The sequence below is a fragment of the Rhineura floridana genome, chromosome 2, assembly GCF_030035675.1.
Source record: "Rhineura floridana isolate rRhiFlo1 chromosome 2, rRhiFlo1.hap2, whole genome shotgun sequence".
Classification (NCBI taxonomy): Eukaryota; Metazoa; Chordata; class Lepidosauria; order Squamata; family Rhineuridae; genus Rhineura; species Rhineura floridana.
In genome coordinates, this window is record NC_084481.1 from 198,657,394 (window position 1) to 198,663,858 (window position 6,465).

Below are 6,465 nucleotides of genomic sequence, written 5' to 3' on the forward strand. Positions count from 1 at the left end.
GGAAGCAACGGGCTGCTGCTCTAGTCTTTGGGAGAAACATCTAATTTTCTCTGCACAATTGCTGAATAGAGAGTTCACATTCCCCCAGACATCACGTTGCCTTACTTTGCTTATAGTCTTCTTCACCATAGATCACCCCTCCCCTCTCCTGTCACGCATCACTTCCAGATATACCTACAGGCATTAACTAGAACAGGTGCCCCAGCTGGGGATGGAGAGGGGTTTGAAGATTTCTGGCATCTTTTTTGAAAAAAATTGGGACACATCTTGAAAGCTCTTTTAGTGATGCCTCCATGTGTGTGTATGTTTGTATGTAAATATTTATGTTGAAATGTATGTTAAGATGCCTCATTTTGACCACAATAGAAAAACATACAGAGATATAGGAAGAACATCATGGCAAGGGAGAGATCAAAGTGGCCCAATCTATCGGCCCTTGAAGGAGCCACTGTTCCATTGTTTGCTTTCCCCTCCCCTCTTCATGGCTTTCCTTTCCTCTCATGTCTATTAGACTGTGAACCTGCAGACAGGGACTATCTTATATTTTTATATATGTACAGAACTTAGAAAAAATTAGGTACTTTAATGGTGTTTGTTGTCATATGCCCACAAGTCAATTATGACTTATGGCGACCCTATGAATCTTTTGGATATATTCATAGGGTTTTCATGAAGTGGTTTACCATTGCCTTCCTCTAAGCCAGTCTTTCCCAACCGTGGGGTCCCCAGATGTTGCTGGATTACAGTTCCCATAATTCCTGGCCATTGGCCATGCTGGCTGGGGCTGATGGGAGTTGTAGTCCAGCAACATTTGGGGACCCAAAGGTTGGGAAAGGCTGCAAGCCTACGGCACCCGGTATTCCCAGGCAGTCTCCCATCCAAGTACTAACTAGGCCTGACCCTGCTTAGCTTCCGAGATCAGACAAGATTGGGCATGTTCAGGGTAGTATGTCCGTATTATTATTATAATTATTATTTATTTAATTTGTATCCCACCCTTCCTCCCAGCAGGAGCCCAGGGTGGCAAACAAAGCGCCAAAAACACTTTAAAACATCATAGAAACAGTTCTTAAAATACATTAAAACAAAACAGCGTTAAAAACATTTTTAAAAAGCAACTTTAAAAAGGGTTAAAAACATTATTAAAAACATATTAAGCAATTCTAACACATAATAGAATAAACAGAATATTCCCTACATTTCAAGGAAAAACAAATATGCTAAAACAAACTTATTTTTAAACACAATAGATTAAACAAATTAGATTTCTTAACAACAATAATAACACTTAATAATATAATATACAGCAGGGATAGGGAAGATGCAGCCCCCAGACCTTTCTGTCTAGCCTTCAGGACTCTTCCCAGCCCACATGCCTTCCAGACCCACACCATTCACCTGTCTTAGTTTGCACCCTCCCTGAGTGTTTTTGCCCTACATGTCTGGAATGTATCTTTGAACGCTAGTAAGTATTCTTGCTCCCCTGGATGGTGGATGAGGGAGGATGTGTGAGTGGGAAGAAACCAGTGTACTGGACAAAGGTAACATTCACATTTATTGCTTTGCTCACTTTTGCCCCTCGCCCTGCCCACCACTGGTATGCGCTTCTCCTCCCCTTCAACCCACTGGAAGGCTGCCCAGAAGGAAATGTGACCCTTGGACTGGTTTACAGCCATAACATAGTCTCCAGCAGTTCATATAACAGTGACGGAGTATAGGAGATATATATCTGAGGGGAAAATCCAGTTGAAATTCAAGGCTAAAACAGAGAAAGCATTGAGGTAGGTAGGGACAACAGTGCACAGAAGCAGGTTGTGAGTGTTTGTTTTTTAAGTGCCTAAGCCATGAAGCTCACTGGGTGACCTTGGACCAGTCACTGCCTTTCAGCCTCAGTGAGTAAACCACCTCTGAATACCACTTACCATGAAAACCCTATTCATAGGGTCGCCATGAGTTGGAATCGACTTGAAGGCAGTCCATTTCCATTTCAAATCCCCAAACATATGGGGTTAGTTCACATGAATACAAACCTAATTTGATAACTGAGCAGTTGGTGACAGGAGGCAGTTGAAAGTCTAAGTCCATGCAATGTGTCTAAGATGACATCAGGAAAGATGAACATTTTATCTGTGATACTAGAGCTGTGATGTGCCATTCATACATGAGAATCATCACTTGATGTCGATGTCAACAAGTGATGAAGTGAGATAGTCTGTGTAAAAATCTGTGCGTCCAATCCACACTCTCAATGTTTCTGTTTGTTTTCAAGATATAAGAGGAAATGCTGAAAGCATTGTCAGGCATCATGTAAAATACATCATGGAGACTGGTATAATTGCACTTGGAATGCTGTCCAGTTTTGGTTGCTATATCTCAAAAAAAGATATTGTTGACCCTGGAAAAGGTACTGAAGTGGGGCTTTTTCATTTAGAGAAAAGGTGAGTAAGGGGAGACATGATTAATCTTTATAAAATCCTGCATGGTGTGGAGAGAGTTTCTCTCTCTCTCTCTCTCACCCACCAGAGTTGATTGGCCAGAGATTTAGGACAGGCAAAAGGGATTATGGCATACAGTTAACGTACGGAATGTGCTGCTGCAGGATGTAGTGACATCAACTACCTTATATGGCTTTATTATTTATTTCTTAAAGGCATTTATATGCCACCTTTTTAGGCAGACCTCACCAAGCAGTATAGGGTTGCCAGGTCTCAGGTTTTCACCTGGAGACTTGATTTTTTGGGTTCTCTCTGGGTTTCTGGGAAGCTTACCTCAATCTATGGACTCTCACCTTTCATTAAAACAAATATGTTTCTTGGTGGTCTGGTTCATGAGATATACACCAAAACGTCAGCCGCCCCCTTCAACTTCTGTTATATGAGCTTGTATCTGGCTGCTCTAACCCCACTCTTTCAGGTTTGCAGCCAAAAGTGAAGTCAGGGTTGTGATTGACAAGGGATATGTTGACCTCCGGGCAGTAGCTAGACCCCACTGCAAGGCCAGAAAACTGTTGTTGTTTTTCTGCTTATCTGAAAATCTCATAAATAGAGTAAGTATATAGGTTTCAGCAGTATCAAAAGTCTTTCTCTCTCTTGTGTGCAGCAGTAAAACGAAAGTAAATTTTCCCGGGCTGTTGAAGAGGGCAGTGTTTTGAAAACCTTCCCAAAATGAAGTTTTAATCCAATACTTTTCTGGGAGTAAAGCTGCAATACTAATCCCACATATCCAGAGTAAACCCCATTGACTTACTTTTGAGTAGACATGGTTAGGACTGTGCAGTAAATTAATAAGGTTTTTAAGTTACCGTAGCAAAAGATTATGTTTGTGTTGTAAACCTTTCTCTCCCCCTCCAATTTTATGTTTTAAAACAATTAGGCAGAGCTTATATAGGTATCACTGCTTTTATTATGTAGGAAACTAATACTGATTTTATTTTATTTTTTAAAAAAATGTTCTGCAATGACCAACTGGTTTTCACAATAAACTATTATGTGGGCTGTATATATTTTTACATCTCCAGTGTGTGCATATATGGAGTCTTCCCAACAACCCTGTGAGATAGGGTTGGGAATTGGAAACCAAGGCAGCTCACAACTGGAAATAAATCCCTTTAAAACCAATAACTATAAAAACAAGTATAAACAGTGGCAAAACAACTTAAAATGGCATGCTTCTGAATTCTGGGTTGGGTGAGTGAAATTCCTTATCACTAGAGGTTGCCGTTCTGTGCATGCTTCCTTCTTTAATACATTGGGACTTGCTTCTAAGTAAACATAGGATTGCACTATAAATATATTTACAGGTTGTATAAATAATAAACTTCTTTGACAGTCATTCTTATAAATATATTTCTTCATACTATGTCCCGATAAGTATCTAATTTCACACTATGGTTGTACATTATTATTTCCTCTACATTTTAAGTGTGCCCTTTTTCTTTAGGGTGGTCATGGTTCCCCTCTGTTTTTTTTCACTCTGAGGAGCAGATTGGGCTGAGAGATGGTGAGTAGCCCATGTAAACTTTATCACTCATTTCCATTTAAAAAATGTAATTAAAATGATCTACATGCATGCAGAGTTTATGAAGTAGATCCACACAATACATTTAAAGCACATCCAATTCATATTTAAAGTGCATGACTTCCCCCCAAGAATCCTGGGAAATGTAGTTTGCCCTTCACAGTTATAGTTCCCATCACCCTTAACAAACTACAGTTCCCATGATTCTGTGGTATGATTCATGTGCTTCCAATGCATGTTCAATGTGTTTAAATGAATGGTGTGGACCTGCCCTAGGGATGATGTGCATTCATTGGTAAATTGAAAATAACCATTTTAAAAGATTTTTTAAAAAACAGGGGAAGGGTTGTATCCCAGTGGTAGGGAATATACTTTGCATGCAAAGGTCCAAAATTCAATTTCTGGAAGAGACTATTGCCTTGAATCCCGGAGAGCCAATGCTAGTTCATGTCATCAGTACTGAGCTTTATGGTACCAAATGGACTGAGTCAGTATAAGGCAAATTCCTTTGTTCCTAAAAGTGGAAAGAGACCCAAGGGCCACAGTGAATCCAAAAGTTACTTATGTATTTTATTAACAACATCTATGTACCACTTTATTGTAAGAAATCTCAAAGTGGTTATAGAAGGAATTAAAACAATGAAATTATTTGCAAAAACAGTTAAAAGACAGGTATTTAAAAACATTCAACATAATAAAAACAATGAGTTAAAAACAGATAAAAATTACAATAGCTTCTACATGCCTAAAAATGTTTTTAGCAGGTGCCAAAAAGAATACAATGAAGGCGTCTGCCTAATGTCAATAGGCAGAGAGTTCCAAAGGGTAGCTGCTGACACACTAGAGGACTGATTTTTTTACAAGAGCAGAACAAATAGTATGTGGCACTCTTAACATCGAAAGCACACCTTGAACTTGGCTTGGTAGCAAATCAGCAACCAGTGCAGATTTCAGAGCAGAGGTATTATGTGCTGATAGGGTCTCACTCATGTCAGCAATCATGCCACAGCATTCTGCACTGACTGCAGCCCCCAGGTTAGGTTGTGCTACATGGGGATTTCTGTGACCTTGGCTGAATGGCTGACAGGATGTTTCTGGTTTTGGTTTTTGGTTAGCAATCCTGACTGATTGTGGGATGCTGAGTTTTCTGCCTTATTCATAGGAATCTTGTTGTGGTTGGTATAGGTATTGCATTTAGGAAATTATCACTGTTTTTTTCTTTTTCTATTTGCATTTCACTTACCTTTAACTTCACTCCTTTACATCCATAGAAGCAACAACAGTGGTTTCATGGGCTCAGCTCAATCTCTTAAACCCACTGATGATACACCTTGTTGGTTGCATGATGGTTTGTTTCTTGCCCAATAGTGGTAAAAAACAATTCACATACTGGGAAGTGTGGCTACAAATGTTATTGTTCCCAAGCTGCTGCCTGTGAAGGTGGACCAAACCATATATGTTTTCTCTCTGTCAATTATCACTCACTGGAATTGGGTTGGATATCGAAGTGAGTTTATATAGAAACCCACATGGTAGACAGAGAAGGGTAGAGAATCTTCTTACTCTTACTCATGTCTCAAACCTGTTTCTGAAGGGTCAAATATGTAAAGAAGTTTGGAGCAGCCATGTTAAAAGGTAGGGGCAGGGCATTCAAGGCAGGAGCTTGCCAGACCTGCTTGGATATGGATATCTTTGCAGAGGATCCTTAGTCAAGCTTTACCAACAGCACAATCCTAACCATATCTACTCAGAAGTAAGTCCTATTGAGTTCTATGAGGCTTAGTCCCTTAGTAAGAGTGTTTAGAACTGCAGCATTCAGGGGCATCCATCTTTATTGTGCTATGGAATTTGCTCCCACAAGATGCAGTAATGGCCACCAGCTTGGATGGCTTTAAAAGAAGATTAGACAAATTCATGGAGGACAGGGCTATCAATGGCTACTAGCCATGATGGCTGTGCTCTGCCACCCTAGTCAGAGGCAGCATGCTTCTGAAAACCAGTTGCCGGAAGCCTCAGGAGGGGAGAGTGTTCTTGCACTCGGGTCCTGCTTGCGGGCTTCCCCCAGGCACCTGGTTGGCCACTGTGAGAACAGGATGCTGGACTAGATGGGCCACTGGCCTGATCCAGCAGGCTCTTCTTATGTTCTTATGTTCTTATGTACAATGGCCTTCTGGTGACTGGCCTGGCCTGAGGGCAGTTAAACCCTTCTTGCCAGAAGCAAGTAGGCTAGTTTAAATGTTCCCTACCCAGGCTCCATTTTTAGCTAAGATTTCTATCTTAATTTCCAATCAGAGAAATGTTTTTGTTTGAATTGTATGCTCCAAGCAACTGTGATTGATGCTTAATGTATCATGCTTAATGACATCACTAGGGCCCACCTCTGTAACATCAATAGCCCCCACCCCTGTGACATCACTAATGGTCCACCCCATGACATCACTAGGGCCT

The 6,465-nt window shown here is 40.6% G+C and overlaps 1 pseudogene; it reads right to left on the minus strand.

Moving 5' to 3' along the window:
* Positions 1–841: 841 nt before the first annotated feature.
* Positions 842–960, minus strand: LOC133378548 (5S ribosomal RNA; annotated as a pseudogene).
* Positions 961–6,465: the final 5,505 nt, after the last annotated feature.